The following is a 21064-nucleotide window of genomic DNA, read 5'->3' as shown; positions in this document are numbered from 1 at the left end:
TTCAAAAGCATCAATTCTTTGGCACTCAGCTTTCTTTATAGTCCAACTCTCACATCCATACATGACTCCTGGAAAAACCATAGCTTTGACTAGACGGACCTTTGTTGGCAAAGTAATGTCTGTGCTTTTTAATATGCTGTCTAGGTTGGTCATAATTTTTCTTCCAAGGAGTAAGCGTCTTTTAATTTCATGGCTGCCGTCACCATCTGCAGTGATTTTGGAGCCCAAAAAGATAAAGTCTGTCACTGTTTCCACTGTTTCCCCATCTATTTGTGATGAAGTGATGGGACCAGATGCCATAATCTTAAGTTTTCTGAATGTTGAGATTTAGGCCAACTTTTTCACTCTCCTCTTTCACTTTCATCAAGAGGCTCTTTAGTTCTTCTTTGCTTTCTGCCATCAGGGTGGTGTTATCTGCATATCTGAGGTTATTGATATTTCTCCCAGCAAACTTGATTCCAGCTTGTGCTTCATCCAGCCTGGCATTTCACATGATGTACTCTGCATATAAGTTAAATAAGCAGGGTGACAGTATATAGCCTTGACATACTCCTTTTCCTATATGGAACCAGTCTGTTGTTCCATGTCCATTTCTAACTGTTGCTTCTTGACCTGCATACAGATTTCTCAAGAGGCAGGTCAGGTGGTCTGGTATTCCCATCTCTTTCAGAATTTTCCACAGTTTGTTGTGATCCACGCAGTCAAAGGCTTTGGCATAGTCAGTAATGCAGAAGTAGATGCCACAGGGACCCTTAAAGGTAATAGAGGCTCCTTCAGGTGAGGACACTGGAGTGCAGAAAAGATGAGATACACCCAGTGAAGAACTGTTAGGGGAGACCTCAAGCCTCCTTATCCAAGTGCTTTGTCACTACAGTGATCTGGGAGATTCTCTGGGAATATGAATACTACAACACTTCCCTTTACTTTCCAGTCTTCCAATAAAATAGAATGGAAAGTTAAAAAAGGAAAGGTAAAGTGGATTTTTAAGTTGCCCAGTAAATGCTTTTAATTAAAAAGAAGAAAAAAAAAACCCCTCATATATATTGAAAATAAAGACCCCAAATTATATGTGTTCAATTTACTTTTTAAAAGATATGTTTGGTATTGAAGAAAAATAATCCAAAGCAGGAGCCTCTCTAACCTGGGCCAGGTATTGCTGGCCAAGCAGTGCCTGTGCTGGGGTGTACTCTGCAGGCTACCATACCAGGGCCTCTGCAGGCAGCCCAGAACCAGTGGTGGGTTTGTTTCTCCTGGACCACCTCCAAGCACAGAGAGCACTGCCCTATCGATTTCTGCATCTCCATCCATCCGGCCTCCTGATGCAGTCGTTGGCATCTGGGTTTCTGATATCCCACTCTTTGCTTTGGGATCTGGCAGGGTGGATCCTGCTTTGTCTTCTTTCAGAGGAGTTCCTCATCAGGACGATAGGTCCTCCGTGGGCAGGAGGAGGCAGGAAGGGAGAAAGGGGACCAAGCCAAGGCCAGAGCCTGCCAGTCAGCAAGTCTCCGTGGATTTACCTCAGCAGGGCTGGGTGTCAGTACAGTTGAGGGGTAGGACCAGAGCGTGGCAGCTGGGCTGGAACCTCTCCTGTGGTTTGAAGCTCCCGGGGGTGGTGGCTGCAGTTTGGCCTAAGGAAGGGAAAGGGGGTGTGGCGATCTCTAAAGACAGGAGAGGCCTGTTCTTCAGCCAGCTGCCAGGCCTGTGGTGAGGGGCCTCCCGCCCGGGTCGGACACTCCTGAGCAGTTGGGGCCCTCAGCAGGGCTGCCAGGTCCTATGGCACCCCGTGGGCGGCTCGAGGAGGTGGAGGGGGCAGTGTTGGAAGCTCCTGGCATGTCAGGGGTCCATGCAGACCCTGGATGGCCAGGGCAGCCTCAGCCAGCAGGGAGGATGGGGTGCAGAGCTGAGAAGGAGGCCTCGGTTTTCGAGCTATGGGATTTTGTTCAAGCCACATCACCTCCCTGAGGTTCAGTTTCCCAATTTATTAAAGGGGATGCTATCCAAGGCCCTTACTTATAAAGGTGAGTTTCCCTTCCCCTTCAGAGAAGCTTGTGTCTTGGTACCTATTGAGTCAGCTGTTCGGGCCAACGAGCATCAGCGTGGTTCAGTTCTTCCACAGTTCACGCATCATTCATTCATTCACTCAGTCACTCACTCATTCATCAGGACTAACACCTGCCTCTGGCTTGTGCTGAAAGTTCAGAGAGACCTCTCTTTCCTGCTCTATGTCTGGTTTCTTGCAGAGCCCCCAGCACATGGGGCCTGGCCTTCTGCAGCTTCCGCCTGTTCCTCCACCGGGGATCATCTCTTTCAGTCTGCTGTGCAATAAAAAGCAATAGTGTGGGACTTCCCTGGCGGTCCAGTGGTTAAGTCACTGTGCTTCCAATGTAGGGGGGCATGGGTTTGATCCCTGGTTGGGGAACTAAGTTCCCACCTGTCCCGTGGCACAGCCAAAAAAAATTAACCCTACACGGGCTTCCCCGGTGGTTCACAAGTGGTTAAGACTCTACTCTCCCAATGCAGGGGGCATGGGTTTGATCCTTGGTTGGGGAACTAAGATCCCACATGCTACACTGCATGGCCAAAAAATAAATAAAAATAAATGAATAAAAAATTAAAAATGCAATTGTGTAACTTGTTCCCCCAGCTGCTGTCCCTGATCCCCTAACTCTCCTTCAGATATTCCTAAGGTTTTAGCCTTCAGGTCTCAGAGAGAAATAAATGGTCAATGGTTAATGCCTGCTTGCTGTGGGTTTGCTGGGGCCCACACAGCACTAAATGCTCCTCGTGCCTCAGTCCCTTTCTTACCCACGGCAGCCCAGGAAGTGAGTAGTTTCCCCTCGCTCCCTGCTGAGGGTCACAGAGGGCTGGCGGTCGCAGAGCTAACCCAGGACGCCAGTTTGCCTTCATGGGCCCCTTCCTCCATAACAAATATTCAGTTATCTTAATAACTGTATTGGTACATTAAAACGTTTTCTTCATCCTAAAAGTTCCTGTTTTCTTCTGATTTTGAAAGAAATAAGAAACATTTTTTGTGAGCCCCCAAAAGTCCTATGAGCCCTAGGCACTTGGTCTCCTGGGTCCTGGAGAGACACAGGCCCTGAGGCTAGGCAGAAGCTAGGCTGAGATTCTAGAAAGTCCTAACCTCCTCCCTGTACTGCCCTTCAGCAATTAAGGAAAAAAAAAAAGAACAGGCAAGAAACTGCAGAAAAGGGACTAGTTTTCCAAACTCCTAATGCCTGTGGTGGTATTAGTAGTCCTTTCTGGAAAATGTCACTTGGTTTATTTCCTCACCTCCCCCTCAACTCCTAACCCCTTTCTCACTATTTCTTGACCAAAACTTTTCCAAGAGCCAAGTCCGCTCTGTCCTCTTTTGTGGAAACTGTAGATGCCCTACGTTGGTCTTCGCTCCGGTCTCAGACTTTAATGGTAACTGGTTTGCCCAGAGGACAAAAGAGGATTTATTTATTGTACAGAAGCAGCTCCATGTTCCTACCTAATCGCCAGAAACAATGTCATTGATCACAGTAATAATAACAACAGCAATTCATATTTTTGAGAGCGCTGAGTGTGCTGGGCATTTGCTAATCATTTGTAATCACTTGGCATGAACTGTCTCCTGAAAACCTAACCCTATGGGAGAGTGGGGAGAAAATGAGATAGCTTGTCAGTCCTCCAGAAGAAAAGGTGGCAGAATGTGAATCTCGAATCAAGGTTGACAAATTCAGTTATCTTTAAGCATGAGGTATGTCGATTAAAGAAAAGCAAGATGATATTTTTATCATCTCCATTTTGCAGATGAAGAAACTGAGGCTTAGAAGACTAAGTGAGATGCTCGAAAGGCAGGACAAGGATGGGGACCTTAGTAGGGAACTAGGCTGAGTCTGTTAGTCTGTTGTCAGAGTGTGAACCCTGTGAGGGCAGGGACCATACCCCACAGTCCCCCCCATCATCTGGCACAGTGCCATGGTACACACGCTTCCAGTGTGGAGTGAGTGATTGGCCTGTGCACTGTCCTCTAAAGACACTTACCCGCTTTGGGTCCCTGCTGCTTGTCTTGGGACAGTCACTGCTTCCTGTCCCTGTAGTGCCAAGGTTGGCAGCTACAGCCCTGGGGGAGTCTGTTGTTGTTTCAGTCGCTGAGACATGTCTGACTGTTTTGTCACCCCAAGGACTGCAACCCACCAGGCTCCTCTGTCCGTGGGGTTTCCCAGGCAAGAATGCTGGAGTGGGTTGCTGTGTCCTTCTCCAGGGGATCTTCTTGACCCAGGGATCGAATCTTGAGTCTCCTACGCTGGCAGGCAAGTTCTTGACCACTGAGCACCACGGAAGCCCTTGGAGCAGCTCCAAGCCCTGCTGAGATGAGGAATCAGTCAAATCAGACCAAGGCTCAGGCATTCACTTGCCCATCGATGCCCTTCCAACCCCAGCCGCCACCCCAGTCTGTAGAATCCCACCGAAGGGGTTGACCTCCTACCAAGGCTGCTGCTCCCTGGAACTCAGAGATGAAGCCTGGCAGACACACAGGCAGCGTGCCAACCAGAAGAGAGTGGCTGTCGGAGTCTGTGTCTCTCTGCCCCTGGGCTCATTTTTTCTTTTCCAAGTGCCTCTGGCTTTTCCACAGGGCACATTACCAGGCTGAGAGCAAGTATCCCCAGGGGATCTTGAATTCACTCACCAAAATAATTAGATGCCTAAGAAGTACAACAACTGTTATAAAAGACAGCAAATCAAGCAGCTTATGTCATCTGGAGCAGAATGATCGAAGCAGATGGACCAGGATCTTGAAGCAAAGCATGATAATTTTATTAATATTTAAAAAGATAAGGGAAGAGCTTTGCAGAATAATACAAGGACAAGAAGTCCTAGGAGACAACGAAAGCACAAGATTAGCCGTGAAACTTGCCATTGTTGTTGGTTAGTTGCTAAGTGGTGTCCCACTCCTTTGCTACCCCATGGACTGAAGCCCCCAGGGTCCTCTGTCAATGGGATTTTCTAGGCAAGAAGACTGGAATGGATTGCCATTTCCTCCTCCAGGGGATCTTCCTGACCCAGGGATCAAACTGTGATGCCTGCTCGGCAGGCGGATTCTTTACCCCTGCACCACCAGGGAAGCCCATGGAAGATACACTAAAGTAAAGGACACACCTGGCAGAAGTCCTAGCCTGTCCTCTACTTGGCCTCAGGTCAGAAGCACCACAGAGGAAGGCGCTCTGTTCTCACGGTCTGTAAACAGAACAGAGCTCTGCAATCCAGCTGGACCCTGTGCCCCAGCGACGAAAGAGACATTGCCGTCTTTCAGCCTGTTCCGTTCTCCACTTCTTTCTTCAGAAATGCGTCACATTGCCTCGTTATATGTTTTGGGCCAATATGGCTGTCAAATCAACTCTGAATCAGGCTCTGGCACAAAAGAAAATAAAACAAATTTGTGGTGAAAAAAAAAAAAAAAGGACACAATCGATGGTTAAAATATCAGGTTGGATACAATTAAATTAACATTTCCCAGGTGGTGCTAGAGGCAAAAAGCCTGCCTGCCAATGCAGGAGACATGAGAGACGTACGTGGGTTCGATCCCTGGGTCAGGAAGATCCCTTGGAGGAGGGCATGGCAACCCACGTCAGTATTCCTCATGGACAGAGAATCCTGGCCAGGCTATGGTCCATAGGGTCACAAAGAGTCGGACACAACTGAAGTGACTTAGCACGCATACATGCAGTAAAGAGGAGAATCAGATTGAGAACTGTCCCAGAAGGAAGCAGGAAGAAATAAAGAGATAACAAATGAAAAAGAAAATCAAAGAGAGGAGGAGAGTAGAAGTAGGTGTCCTGAAAGGAGAGGAGATGAAAAAATGGAGAATAAGGAAGAACTGAAGAAATAATAGAGATTAAACGCTCCAGGATTAAAGGAAAATTAATGAAATCAGACTGAAAGGACTCATGGAGTCGCCAACAGCAGAAAAACCCACACAAAATATCATGATAAAATCGAAAATCTGAAATACAAAGAAGAAGGGCAGAGAGAAATAGCCTCCCTTACAAAGCACCAAGATTTAGACTGATGTTATACATCTCAGTAACAACACTTGATCAAGGAAGTCAAGGAATACTGTTATTATAAGAATTGAAAGAAGACAACCCTTTCAATCCAGAATTTTAAAGGCAGCCAAATCATCATTCAAACATGAGGTCATACTAAAAATATTCTTAGACAAATAAAGCCTTAGAAGGTAGAATACACAAAGACCCACATTGAAAATACTCTGAGGAACTACTTCAATCATAAAAGAAACAAACCCAGGAGCTGCTGCAGGAGCTGTCAGAAGTCAGGGTGTTTAAGTCCGGGGTCAATGCAAGAAACAGAAATAGAACTCAACATTTTTGGTAGGAAGGGATTTTATGCACCCAATTCTTTTAAGATCTTGGAAAGGCTGGAGGCTTCCAAAACACTGCAGACTGGAGAGCTCTGGCACCTGCCATAGTCAGGAAGGTGAAGGAATCACGAAGCTTCGTGGAAGTACTGAATTGAATGATACATGACCACTGTCATGTGATCCAGGGATCCAGACGCTTGTCTGCTATAACAACCTGGATTCTGAATCTCAGGGTCTGGCTACAACACCCACTCCATTTTTTAAACAGAAGACCTGCCTTGGGCCCAGACACTTCGGGAGGTAACACTGTCCAGCTAGAATGACATTGATCTGTTTCATCGAATTTATTTTGTTGCTTTCTATTGATGGCAAGTTTTCCATTTTCAGAAACAATAGAACATTTCTGTTTACAGGTTATCTTTGAATGTTTTAAAAGAAAAGTCGCTCCAGGGATCTCAAGCCATCATGATTGGTGCAAACAATTATTATAAGTAATCAGAGGTGGAAGAGGTGTCCTGGGGAGGAGAAGACAGTCGGGTGTCATGACCGAGGAAGGTTTAGACTGGGGTAGCATTGGGAAGATGACACTGGAGAAAAGGCCAATTTCCTGATTATCTGTCCCTGTGTAACCAACTACTCCAAGACTTAGTGGCTTGATGGCTCTATAGGTTGAGCAGACTCAGTGGAGAGGTCCTTGCTTGGGGTCTGACACGTGGTTTCTGCCTGACATTCACATCTCAAGGCTCAGCTGGTCTGGGTGTCTGTGGTGGCTCACTCATGTGGCAGCTTAGTGACACGTGGCTGTCAGTTGGGAGTACAGCTGGGGCTGTCAACTAGCATATCTACCCATGACCTCTGCACAAGCTTGGGGCTTCTCAGAGCATGTCAGCTGGGTTCCAAGAAGGAGCGAGCATTCTGAGACGCAGGAAGCAGAAGCTTCCCTGAAGGGCTTTAACCCCAACAGCCATTGTTGCTTCTGCCATATCCTAGTGGTCCCAGCAGTCATGGGGCCCACCTAGATTCAAGGGAATGGAGAAACAGACTCCATCTCTTCAGTGGGGAGATAACTGTGTAGCTAGTAATAGCTTCCCAGTGTGGGAGGCACAGGTGAGGCATGGGTAAGTTTAAGGAGACAGGAAGTCGCTCATTCCCTGCCTAGGGTTGGGAAGAAAGGGAGGAGACAGGTGCTGGTGGATAAAACTGGAAAAGGTTCATGGAAGATTTTGGATGATAAAGAATGATGGCTTTATTCTGTGACCAGCCAGAAGTAGATGGATGGTATTGGAATAAAAGAGAGACACCATGCAGAAGGCCAAGGTCTCAGCAATTTTTTCTCCAACAAAGGATCCTTAGGGAAGACAGCTAGTAGCTTCTTTTCATTTACAGTAGAATATCCCAGCAGCATGAAGGAGTGGAAAACACACACACACACTGCCCTCAGTCCACTAAGCACTTGTTAGACAATTATTGTATGGCAAGTGCATGGCCAGACCAGGCACTGTGGAGAGAAGTCTGCGATTCAGAAACCACTGGGCTATCCTGCAAATTCTGGTGTTTCTACATTCATTCTATAGCTTCTAGTTCTCCTCTTGGACTCCTCGTGGACCCCAAATCCTTTGCTAAGACAATGAAAAGGCAAAAAGATAGGACACTGAAAGATGAATTCTCCAGGTGGGTAGGTATACTACTGGAGATCAGTGGAGAACTAACTCCAGAAAGAATGAAGAGACAGAGCCAAAGCAAAAACAACACCCAGTTGAGGATGTGACTGGTGATGCAAGTAAAGTCCGATGCTGTAAAGAGCAATATTGCATAGAAACCTGGAATGTTAGGTCCATAAATCAAGGCAAATTGGAACTGGTCAAACAGGAGATGGCAAGAGTGAACATCGACATTTTAGGAATCAGTGAACTAAAATGGACTAGAATGGGTGAATTTAATCCGGATGACCATTATATCCACTACTGTGGGCAGGAATTCCTTAAAAGAAGTGGAGTAGCCATCATGGTCAACAAAAGAGTCCCAAATGCAGTACTTGGATGCCATCTCAAAAACGACAGAATGATCTCTGTTCATTTCCAAGCCAAACCATTCAATATCACGGTAATCCAAGTCTATGCCCCAACCAGCAATGCTGAAGAAGCTGAAGTTGAATGGTTCTATGAAGACCTACAAGACCTTCTAGAACTAACACCCAAAAAAGATGTCCTTTTCATTATAAGGGACTGGAATGCAAAAGTAGGAAGTCAAGAGATACCTGGAGTAACAGCAAATTTGGCTTTGGAGTACAAAACAAAGCTTGTCAAAGGCTAACAGAATTTTGCCAAGAGAACACAACGGTCATAGCAAACACCCTCTTCCAACAACACACGAGAAGACTCTACACATGGACGTCATCAGATGGTCAATACTGATTTCAGACTGATTATATTCTTTGCAGCCAAAGATGGAGAAGCTCTATACAGTCAGCAAAAACAAGACCGGGAGCAGATTGTGGCTCAGATCATGAACTCCTTATTGCCAGATTCAGACTTAATTTGAAGAAAGTAGGGAAAACCACTAGACCATTCAGGTATGACCTAAATCATATCTCTTATGATTATACAGTGGAAGTGACAAATAGACTCAAGGGAATAAATCTAATAGACAGAATGCCTAAAGAACTATGGACAGAGGTTCCTGACATTGTACAGGAGGCAGGGATCAAGACCATCCTCAAGAAAAAGGCAAAATGGTTGTCTGAGGAGGCCTTAGAAATGGCTGAGGAAAGAAGAGAACCAAAAGGCAAAGGACAAAAGGAAAGATATACTCATTTGAATGCAGAGTTCTGGAGAATAGCAAGGAGAGATAAGAAAGCCTTCCTCAGTGATCAATGCAAAGAAATAGAGGAAAACAACAGAATGGGAAAGACTAGAAATCTCTTCAACAAAATTAGATATACCAAGGGAACATTTCATGCAACGATGAGCACAATAAAGGACAAAAATGATAGGGACCTAACAGAAGCAGAAGATATTAAGAAGAGGTGGCAAAAATACACAGAAGAACTATACAAAAAAGATCTTCATGACCCAGATAACCACAATGGTGTGATCACTTACCTAGAGCCAGACATCCTGGAATGTGAAGTCAAGTGGGCCTTAGGAAGCATCACTACGAGCAAAGCTAGTGGAGGTGATGGAATTCCAGCTGAGCTACTTCAAATCCTAAAAGATGATGCTGTCAAAGTGCTGTACTCAACATGCCAGCAAATTTGGAAAATTCAGCAATGGCCACAGGACTGGAAAAGGTCAGTTTTCATTCGAATCCCAAAGAAAGGCAATGCCAAAGAATGTTCAAACTATCACACAATGGCACTCATCTCACACACTAGCAAAATTCTCCAAGCCAGGCTTCAGGCGAACTGAAGCCAGGTGAACTGTGAACTTCCAGATGGCCAAGCTGGTTTTAGAAAAGGCAGAGGAACCAGAGATCAAATTGCCCACATCTGTTGGATCATCGAAAAAGCAAGAGAATTCCAGAAAAACATCTACTTCTGCTTTATTGACTATGCCAAAGCCTTTGACTGCATGGATCACAATAAACTGTGGAAAATTCTGAAACAGGTGGGAATGCCAGACCACCTGACCTGCCTCCTAAGAAATCCGTATGCAGGTCAAGAAGCAACAGTTAGAATTGGACATGGAACAACAGACTGGTTCCAAATCAGGAACGGAGTATGTCAAGCCTGTATCTTGTCACCCTGCTTATTTAACTTACATGCAGAGTACATCATGCGAAATACCAGGCTAGATGAAGCACAAGCTGGAATCAAGTTTGCTGGGAGAAATATCAACCTCAGATATGCAGATGACACCACCCTTATGGCAGAAAGCAAAGAAGAACTAAAGAGCCTCTTGATGAAAGTAAAAGAGGAGGGTGAAAAAGTTGGCCTATACTTCAACATTCAGAAAACTAAGATCATGGCATCTGGTCACATCACTTCATGGCAAATAGATGGGGAAACAGTGAGAGACTTTATTTTGGGGGGCTCCAAAATCACTGCAGATGGTGACTGCAGCTATGAAATGAAAAGATGCTTTCTCCTTGGAAGAAAAGCTGTGACCAACCTAGACAGCATATTAAAAAGCAAAGACATTACTTTGCCAACAAAGGTCCTTCTGGTCAAAGCTATGGTTTTTCCAGTAGTCATGTATGGATGTGAGAGTTGGACTATAAAGAAAGCTGAACATCGAAGAGTTGATGCTTTTGAACTGTGGTGTTGGAGAAGACTCTTGAGAGTCCCTTGGACGGCAAGGAGATCCAACCAGTCCATCCTAAAGGAAATCAGTCCTGAATATTCATTGGAATGACTGATGCTGAAGCTGAAACTCCAAAACTTTGGCCACGTGATGTGAAGAACTGACTCAAGACCCTGATGCTGGGAAAGATCGAAAGCGAGCGGAGAAGGGGACACCAGAGGATGAGATGGTTGGATGGCATCACGGCCTCAACGGAAATGAGTTTGAGTAAACTCTGGGAGTTGGGGATGGACAGGGAAGCCTGGTGTGCTGCAGTCCGTGGGGTCGCAAAGAGTCAGACACTATTGAGCGACTGAACTGAACTGAGGACAAGTGTCCTGAGTTTTGACTAAAAAATTGTGGTGCGAGTGCAAGTGCAATTATTTAGCCTTATATAAATCCGGCATTTGTGAGGGTTTTGCTTGCATAAGGCGTTTAGCAATGCTTTTCAAGCCTCTAGGAGAGTGACTGATGCTTGTTGTTTTTCAGTTGCTAAGTCGTGTTTGACTCTTTGTGACCCCATGGACTGCAGCATGCCAGTCTCCTCTGTCCTTCACTGTCTCCCAGAGTTTGCTCCAATTCATGTCCATTGAGTTGGTGATGTTATCTAACCAGCTCATCCTCTGCCACCACCTTCTCCTTTGGCCTTCAGTTTTTCCCAGCATCAGGGTCTTTTCCAATGAATTGGCCTTCACATTCAAGTGGCCAAAGTATTGGAGCTTTAGCCTGAGGCATAGTGGGCATTAATAAATACTAGTTTCCTCCTCCAGGATCTGTCCAAAGTCTCCCCTGGATCTCAAGTAGGTCGATCTTTTCTAAGAATTCCCAGCACCTCATAGGTACTTTGCTTATAGCACTTATCACATGAAAGTGTTATAATTAGCAAACAGGTCTGTCTTCCCTTCTATTTTAGGAGCTCCTTGGGAAATGAATTCATGCACACATAGAGGCTGCATGGAAGAGATGAGTCTGATTATTGTTAGCAATGATTATCTCATTTGATTATTGCAACCAGGAAAGAGACAGGAATCACCAAGTCTAGTTTACAGATGAAGAAACAGGCTCAGAGAGCTTAAGTCACAAGCCTAAAGACACTCAGGTCAGGATTCAAGCCCATCGTTGTTCAGTTATCAAGTCGTGTCTGACTCTTTGCAACCCCATGGACTGCAGCGTGCCAAGCTTCCCTGTCCCTCACCCTCTTCCAGAGTTTGCCCAAGGTCATGTCCATTGCATCCGGGATGCCATCCATCTCACCCTCTGTCTCCCTCTTCTCCTTCAAGCCCATGTCTAACTCTAAACCCCCACCTCTGTCGCCTTCACCACACCACCATGTCACAGGAAGGGGAGGACTTTTCAGGAGAGGGACAAATCCTGTGGGGTTGTGGGGGACTCAGTAGTCCCAGAGAACCAAGGTTAGGGGTCTGTGGGTGCCAAGAGGGAATGGGGGAGGAGACAGGAGAGAGATGGGAAGGGCTTCAAATGCCAGGCTGGGATGCAGGGAGCAGGCTGGAAAGACCTGCCCGAGGGTCCCAGCATTCCCCAGATCACACTGTGATCTCTCCTCCCAGCTCACTAGTCGCCTGATGTCCACGTCCTCCCAGTCAGGACTGGGCCTGGAACACAGGTCTCCTGACTCGCAGCCCTGAACTCACCTCCCCCAGCTTCCTCCTTGTCACGGCCTCCCTTTCAGGCTGTGGTGTTTGCTCAGAGCCCAAGCCTGGGGCAGAGAGCAGAGAAATATTTATTTATGTCACCGCCAACCCTGCCTCCTGGAGGCCCCCAAGGGCTCCCTCACAGAGAAGTTCAGTTACATAACCCCGAGTTGACACAGCAGGAAGAAGGACATAAATTTTAATTACTCATTTTTCCGCAGTCTCGGATGCGCTTTGGATAGCTTGACACTTTGGATACCTCTCTTCTTCCTCATCGTACTGACCTGGGGCCTCCAGGGGGACCTTGGTGGTTCTCAGTCAGCCGATTTTAGCCTCATTTCGGGTGAGCCTGGGGCTTTGAGGAGACCTTCCTAGAGGCTGGAGAAGGGAGAGAAATGAGATCTCAAAGGGCTGCTTTATTCCAAGCACTCTGCCAGGGGCTTTATATTCATAACCTTGTTTTTGCCTCATGAAGAAGGTCCTGTTTATTACCTCCATGGTGTGGGAAAGGGATGGAGGCTCAGACAGGTTCAGTAACTTCCCAAAGGGTGCTCAGCAGAGCCAGGTCAGGAGCTCTGAGGCTCCTAGTTTTCAAACAGCTCACGTGAAATCTGCGACGTAGGGATTTTGGAGAGAGTAAAGTGTGCTAGCATCTGCCTGTGCAGGAAATTCTTTCATAGCTTAATCCCAAACATCCCTCACATTCACTCTCCACTCTGACCTTCCCTGAACACTCATCTCTGCTGTACGGGAACCCTCACAGCCTCGCCCCGCTCGCTGCCCCAACCCCTCCCTGGTCTCACACTTCCCTTTCTAAAGTGTTCATCCTCACCCCCATCTCCCAGTCTTCATGCCCACTGTTCTCCCCAGCTACAGTGTCCCTTCTCCTTTCTCCACCTGACAAAATCCTAGTAAAATAACAATAATGCACCTTCATAGAGCAGAAGGTGTGGAGTGGAGTGGTTAAAAGAATGAACTCTGGAAAGAGTTAAAAGAATGAAACTCCAGCTAGTTTCATCACTTTTGCAGGCTGTGTGACCTCAGGCAAGTTAGTTAACCTTTCTGCACTACCGTTTCTTCACTAGTAAGATGGAGATAGTGATACCCAGCTGACCTGGAAGGAGAAAAAATGGGATGAAATGAGTTCTAAAAATAAAAAAGATACAAATAAAAGCTTCTTTGTAAATTTCTTAGAAAAGTTCTTGGCACCGAGTAAGTGATCAAATGCTCGTTCTGATGGTCAACCTTTGAAATGTCGAGCAGACTCTGAAGTCGGGTTGCTTGAGTTCACAGCCCACCTTGGTTGGTGACCTTAGACCAGTTAGTTAATCTCTCTGGGCCTTGGTTTCCTCTGTAAAAAAAAAATTCAACAGCAATGTGCTTTCCACTTAGGGTGGAGGAGACAGTCAAATAGACTTAAAATGCCAGAGCCTTGGCACTTAGTGACAGGTAAATACGGGGGTTCAGATACAGATCTCCAAGCCCTTATTTAATTAAACCCTTGTTTAATGTTAATTAAACCCTTGTTTAATGTTAATTAAACCCTTGTTTAGCTTCCCTGGTGGCTCAGATGGTAAAGAATCTGCCTGCCATGCAGGAGACCCCGGTTCGATCCCTGGGTTGGGAGGACCCCCTGGAGAATGGAATGGCAACCCACTCCAGTATTCCTGCCCAGAGAATTCCATGGACAGAGCAGTCCATGGGGTCACAGAGTCAGACACGACTGAGTGACTAACACTTGTTTAATGACCGCATGGCGCCACTCAGCTTTTCCCTCTCTGTGCAGCTTGTCCTTTTCTCTCGTCCCCTGCTCAGCACCCTCGCCCACACTGGGCTCCATAGCATTCACAGCCTGTCTGTGTCTTAGTGTCTCATTACTGGTGGCCCCTTGTAGTGGAAAGACTCAAGCCCTATGACCTGTGCTTGGTCCTTGCTCAATGCTTTGGTTCAGCCAGCAGTTATTAAACACCACGTGCTGTGAGGGTGCACAGCATGGGAATTTGAAGTGATGTTTGAGTTGAAGTATCAGAAGTGCCAGGAGGTGAGGAAAGAGGGCTCTGGCATATGCAAAGGCCCGGTGGCCACAACGGGACAGAGTGACAGGGCAGAATTCAGACAGGGAGGAGTCTGGAGGGGTCTGCAGAATCCAGGTCCTGTGCAGAGGACTGGCTGACCATCGTAAAATTCTCGTGTGAAGTAGAATGGGGTTTTGAAAGATCGCTGCAGCTGCTGTGGAGGACTGCAGGGACCCAGAGCAGAGGCAGCCCTGGCCCGCTGGGCAGCGACGGCAGCATCCAGGTGAGAAAAGACAGAAGCCTGGACCCCAGCAGGGGTAGGGATGCTGGAGGAGACTGGTAAGGAGATGTGTAGGAAATGAAGGTAGCTCTGAAAGGGCTTGGTGGTGGGCGTGGCAGACTGCTGACAGGCGGTGACCTTAGTGGGCTTCTGGCCTCAGAGGCTACGTGGATGGCAGCGACATTTCCTGCCTTGGGGAACTCTGGAAGAGACTAGATTCTGTGACGTGCTGGGGCATGACCAAGCCCAAGACGCCGCCCAGGCCCTCAGGAGGGGGAAAGCAGACGTATAATGATGATCATGATGGTGACCACAGTGGCTAACTGAGTGCAGGATTTGAACCCAGTGGTCCAGCTCCAGAACCTTTGCTGTAACACCCTGCACCATGTAGCCAACAGGCCATCATCTTCATTTTCCTTTTGTTTTTTTTTTCCCCTTTTGGCTGTGCTGGGTCTTCATTGTGGCACATGGGTTTAGTTGCCCTGAAGCATGTGGGATCTTTTTTTTTAATTAATTAATTTATTTATTTTAATTGGAGGATAATTACTTTACAATACTATGCTGGTTTTGCCACACATCGACATGAATCAGCCACGGATACACGTGTCCCCCCATCCTGAGCCTCCCCCCCACCTCCCTCCCCACCCCATCCCTCTGGGTTGTCCCAGAGCGCCGGTTTTGAGTGCCCTGCTTCATGCATCGAACTTGCACTGGTCGTCTATTTTACATATGGTAATATACATGTTTCAGTGCTATTCTCTCAAATCCTCCCACCCTTGCCTTCTCCCACAGAGTCCAAAAGTCTGTTCCTTAACATCTGCGTTTCTTTTGTTGCCTTGCATATAGGATTGTCGTTGCTGTCTTTCTAAATTCCATATGTGTGCATTAATATACAGTATTGGTGTTTCTCTTTCTGACTTCACTCTGTATAATAGGCTCCAGGTTCATCCACCTCGTTAAAACTGACTCAAATGTGTTCCTTTATAGCTGAGTAATACTCCACTGTGTGTATGCACCACAGCTTCCTTATCCATTCATCTGCCGATGGACATCTGGGTGGCTTCCATGTCCTGGCTGTCGTAAACAGTGCCACGGTGAACACCGGAGTACACGTGTCTCTTTCAGTTCTGGTTTCCTCTGTGTGTGTGCCCAGCAGTGGGATTGCTGGGCCGTATGGCAGTTCGGTTCCCTGTTTTTTAAGGAATCACCACTCTGTTTTCCGTAGTGGCTGTACCAATTTGCATTCCAGCATGTGGGATTTTAATTCCCAGACCAGGGATGGAACCCGAGTCCCCTGCATTGGAAGGTGGATTCTTGACCACCAGGAAAATCCTATCTTCATTATCTAAGTGCCTACTAAGTGCCAAGGACTGTGCTAGGCACTGGGATGTCATCTCTGAACAGCAAAGACAAGCGCCTGCTCTCACAGATCTTAGGGCCTGGAGGGTTGGATGGGTCACAAACGAGATAGTCTCTGCTGGTGGTTGATGTAATAAGGTTAAAGAGTGAGACAGTTCCAGGGGTTGGAATCTTAGAGTGATGACATTTAAACTGGCACACTGGTAAAACTGCACAGTCGCAGTTAACAGTTCAGATCCCCAGCAGGGATTGGGGGTAGGAGTGAACAAACTGTATGAGGCAATTTTTTTTAACTGAAACATTTGACATTAGTGCTTAAAGTGTTGGAAGGTTTGGGCTTTGAAGTATAAATAGGAGTTCACCAGGTAGACAGGATTAAGAAGTCATTTTACAGAGAAGCATGAATATGAGCAGCAGCATGCAACGCTATGGGATATATGTGAGTTATTGTTCAGTTGTTCAGTCGTGTCAGAGTCTTTGCAATCCCATGGACTGCAGCACGCCAGGCTTCCCTGTCCTTCCCCATCTCCCAGAGCTTGCTCAAACTCCTGTCCCTTGAGTCAGTGATGCCATCCAGCCATCTCATCCTCTGTGGTCTCCTTCCCTTCCTGCCTTCAATCTTTCCCAGCATCAGGGTCTTTTCTAATGAGTCAACCCTTCCCATCAGGTGGCCAAAGTATTGGAGCTTCAGCTTCAGCATCGGTCCTTCCAATGAATACTCAGGGTTGATTTCCTTTAGGATGGACTGGTTTGAGCTCCTTGCAGTCCAAGGGACTCTCAACAGTGTGTCGATCACAAGTATAGTTCATGAGCTCCACGTGAGCAAATGCCAGGCCTGCATTGTTCCCTCATTGCCTCTAGTGTTTAGCATATAGCAGATGATTAGTGAATATTTACTGAATGAATACATGCATGAAGAAGTGAACAAATGGGGACTCCCCTGGTGGTCCACTGGTTAAGCTTCCACACTTTCACTGCCAAGGTCCCAGGTTCAATCCCTGGTTGGGGAAGTAAAGGAACAGATGAATAAGCTAATGTGGGTAGGAGAGGCAGCAAAGAAAGGACAGAGTATAAATAAGTGTTGTCCAGTACATTAAAAGCCACATACGTAATTTTAAATGTGGCTACATTCGAAAAGTAAAAAGAAACAGATTAAATTTTGATAACATATTTTATTTGACCCAATATATGCGAAGGGCCTATGACTCATTGGGGAAGACTGAAGGCAAAAGGAGAAAGGGGTGACAGAGGATGAGATGGTTAGATAGCATCACCGACTCAATGGACATGAATTTGAGCAAACTCCAGGAGACAGTGGAGGACACAGGAGCCTGGCATGCTGCAGTCCGTGGGGTCCAAACCGTGGGACACAACCTAGCGCCTGAACAGCAACAACAATCCCAATATTATCAAACATCTAATTGATATTTTTTAACTTACTAAGATAAGCAAGATGTAAATTACTTAGCTCTTTTTCTATGTGCTAAGTCTTTGAGGTCCCAAGTGAAGTCGCTCAGTCGTGTCTGACTCTTTGCGACCCCATGGACTGTAGCCTACCAGGCTCCTCCCTCCATGGGTTTCTCCAGGCAAGAGTACTGGAGTGGGTTGCCATTCCCTTCTCCCGGGGATCTTCCCGACCCAGGGATCGAACCTGGGTCTCCTGCATTCCAGGCAGACACTTTAACCTCTGAGCCACCAGGGAAGCCCGTGTTACATGTACAACACATCTCAGTTCAGACCAGCCACATTTCAAGGACTCCATAGCCACCTGAAGCCAGTGGCTACCACATTTTTGAGCACAGGTCTACATGCTGAGGGGTTTGGACTTCATTCATCTTAGCTGGTGAAATGTCGCTCACGGTCTAGGCAGAGGTGACCAGGGTCAGATTTGCTTCTAGAAAGCTTGCTCTCTGGAGTGGCCGTGAAGCTTTTTTTTTTTTTTTTTATCCTGGTTGTGCTATGTGGCATGTAGGATCTCAGTTCCTTGCCCTGGGATCAAACCTGTGCCTTCTGCATTGGGAGCAAAGAGTCTTAACCACTGGACCGCCAGGGAAGTCCCTAGCTGATGGTTTTCGAGTGGAGTGGGCCGTCTCCAACCTGTCCACTCTGGGTAGAAAGGTCACACTCAGGGCATACCCCATACCCTGGCTGTGGTGTGACTGGGTGGAGACAGGCGCCCTGCTCCCAGCAGAAATCTCCCACCTCTGGCGAACGTCAGGGCCGGAGCTCCCAGCGTGCAATCCTCCTCGGTGACTCTGAGCTCCTCTTTCAGGGGAGGTGCTCCCTGAAGAGCACGGGATCTTCCGCTGTGTGTGCAGAAACAGGTGCAGCCCTCCATAGTTCAGTGATGAAACAAAGTGCCTACAGGCATGTCTTGCAGTAACCCCACCTGGCAGAGGTTCTGGCCAGCTCAAGAAATAAACACGGAGGCAAAAGCTGGCACGCTGGTCCTGCCTCCTTCCCTTGCTCTGCCCACCACCCCCAGGAGGTGTCCCTGGCACACTCAACCCCTGACACACCGTCACACCCTTCCCAGCACTGCTCTCCTGCTCATTTTCATATTTTCCTGGACCCCAGACTCACACTGCCTTGCCATGTTCTGCACACTGTCCAAGCCTCTTCCATGTTCCCAAAGATGTCTTCAAAGATGGCCGGGTAGGTGCCAGGAGGCCCCTGGTTTGGGAAGTTGAAGACTGGATCCTTACCCTGCTCTGTGACTTTGGGTGAATTGCTTGACCTCTCTGAGCCTCAGTTTCCTTGGCTATCAAGCAGAATGGGTGCAATGAGGGGCGAAGGAGATTATGAATGTGAAGCCCCAAGGACAGTGCTAGACACAGCTGCTGCTGCTAAGTCGCTTCAGTCGTGGCCGACTCTGTGTGACCCCATAGACGGCAGCCCACCAGGCTCCCCGGTCCCTGGGATTCTCCAGGCAAGAACACTGGAGTGGGGTGCCATTTCCTTCTCCAATGCATGAAAGTGAAAAGTTAGAGTGAAGTCGCTCAGTCCTGTCAGAATCTTAGTGACCCCATGGACTGCAGCCTACCAGACTCCTCTGTCCATGGGATTTTCCAGGCAAGAGTATTGGAGTGGGGTGCCATTGCCTTCTCTGGCTAGACACAGAGATGGTCCCAAAAGGGAGCAGTGGTGACTGTGAGTGGTAAGTGCCCATCACCCCCAACCCCAGCTCCTTGAAAGCCAGGCTGACCTACACACCCAGGGCCTCTGGACTATCCCTGCCGCCACACCTGCTGAGCTCCTGGAGCCTGTCAGCCATGGGCAGCAGGGCTTATATGGCTTTGAAACAAAGATAACGGCAAAAACAAACGCCCGTGGGCTCAGCTCTAGGGGGTGGGGTGTAGGCATCAGTGACCCACTAGAGCTGCTTCAGAGATGGCACTGGGGGCCCTTCCTGGGACAGGGCAGCCCTGCCAGGACCCTGACCCAACACCAGGCCGACTTACCCACTGGGCAGAGCAGACACAAGGCCATCTAAATGTTTTAATCTCTTTTAAAATCAAGAGGGGGGTGGGAATCCATTTTAGGGCAGAAGCAAATCTCACTTCAGAAAAAATAAAATGTTTTAAGCCCATGAAACTTTATTACGGTGGAAACAGCCTGCAAAAGCCACACCGCAGCCCTGACCGCGTCTTCATTCATTCAACCGCATATCCTGGGCAGGGTACTTCCTGTTGGTTCTTATTTGATCCTTATGGTCTTGTCTGGCGGCACACACATCATTTTTCTCCCTGAGATGAGGAAGATGAGGCTCCTGGAGGGTAAATAAGTTGCCTACAACTTAGACGTGACAAAGGTGGGATTTGAACCCAGGTCTGCCTGAGTCCAAATGCTTTTCTTCCCTAGACCACGCCCTTTGCAAGTTCATCATCTTATTTGATTTACAGCATAAGGTGGGATAATCAGCCCCAAGTTTTTTGGTTTTTTTTTTGGCTGCACCATTCAGCTTATGGGATCTTGGTTCTCTGATCAGGGATCAAACCCACACCCGCAGCAGTAAAATTGTGGACGCCTCACCACTGGACTGCCAGGGAATTTTCAACTCCATTTTATTTTCTAAGGTTTTTTTTTTTTTTAATGTGGACCATTCTTAAAGTCTTTATTGAATGTGTTACAATATTGCTTCTGTTTGATGTTCTGTTTTTTGGCCACAAGGCATGAGGGATCTTAGTTCCTCTACGGGGCATCCAACCCACACCCGCACCAGAGAAGTCATCTGACCCCATATGAAAGTGGAGGAAACTGAGGCCTGAGGCGAAGGGGACCCCCTTGCTCACCGGGTCCTTTCCTGCTAGTCAGTGAGGGTGGGGAATGAGCCCCCCGTCCTGTGCCCCTCCCTACGTATGGACCCTATCCGGTCCAAAGCCCTTTCCTGCACCCCTCACGGTGCCCACCCGCTGCCCTCACTGCGGGCACCCTGTCCACGTGGCTCGCCTGCCCTTCTTCCCACCTCCCTCCTCCTGTCCGGTTTCCCAGCCCATAGAGGAGCTGCCCACATCCCACCTCCTAGCAAAGCTGCCACCTGAGAATGGGGGAGAGGAGAGCGCGAAGGTTCAGAGGCAAACCTGGGTCCCCCAGACAAACGCCCCTCTGTATCTCGGGCCGTGGTGACTGGCTGCGGGCCAGCGCTCCCTGCGGACGGGCGGCTTGAATGGCCGGGATTGTTCCCGCAACTCCTGTCCCTGTCTGCTGCCCAGCGCCTGCCAGCTCCCCCACCACCACCCGCACAGACAGGAAAGGGGAGGGCCGTTCCTTCTGGAATGGAAGGTGTGGGAGGCAGGCGAGCCGTGGAGGGGGGGTGGCGGGCTGTGTCCTGGACCAAGCTGGGGAGGCGGGAGAGTCACAGGATGGAGGGAGCATGAGAGAGAGGTCACCATCCCAGCCTGCGCCCTTTGCAGGAGAGCAAACTGAGGTGCAGACAGGACAGGTGACTTGCCCAAGGTCCCACAGCACGGCAGTAACAGAGGTAAGACTCGAACCCCGGACTCCTAACTTCCAGCCCAGAGTCCCTGCCCTCCCACATCAGGCCTCACGCTGGGGTGTGGGTGGGGAGCCTGCTGAACCGGTGGGCTGGTGAGCGCCACAGCCTGGGACAT

General features: G+C 48.0%; 1 protein-coding gene and 1 non-coding gene across 3 annotated transcripts in view; one reads left to right on the top strand and one right to left on the bottom strand.

Annotated features, from left to right (window-relative positions):
- The window catches only part of NCMAP (non-compact myelin associated protein), a 51752-nt gene that overhangs the window by 3469 nt on the left and 27219 nt on the right, over positions 1–21064 (top strand). The gene's annotated exons all lie outside the window — the stretch shown is intronic.
- On the bottom strand, positions 17584–17655 carry TRNAS-GGA (transfer RNA serine (anticodon GGA)). The gene has a single exon. It is a non-coding gene; the product is annotated as a tRNA-Ser (tRNA).

Source organism: Ovis canadensis, chromosome 2, assembly GCF_042477335.2.
Source record: "Ovis canadensis isolate MfBH-ARS-UI-01 breed Bighorn chromosome 2, ARS-UI_OviCan_v2, whole genome shotgun sequence".
Lineage (NCBI taxonomy): Eukaryota > Metazoa > Chordata > Mammalia > Artiodactyla > Bovidae > Ovis > Ovis canadensis.
This window is presented reverse-complemented; position numbering and strand designations above follow the sequence as displayed.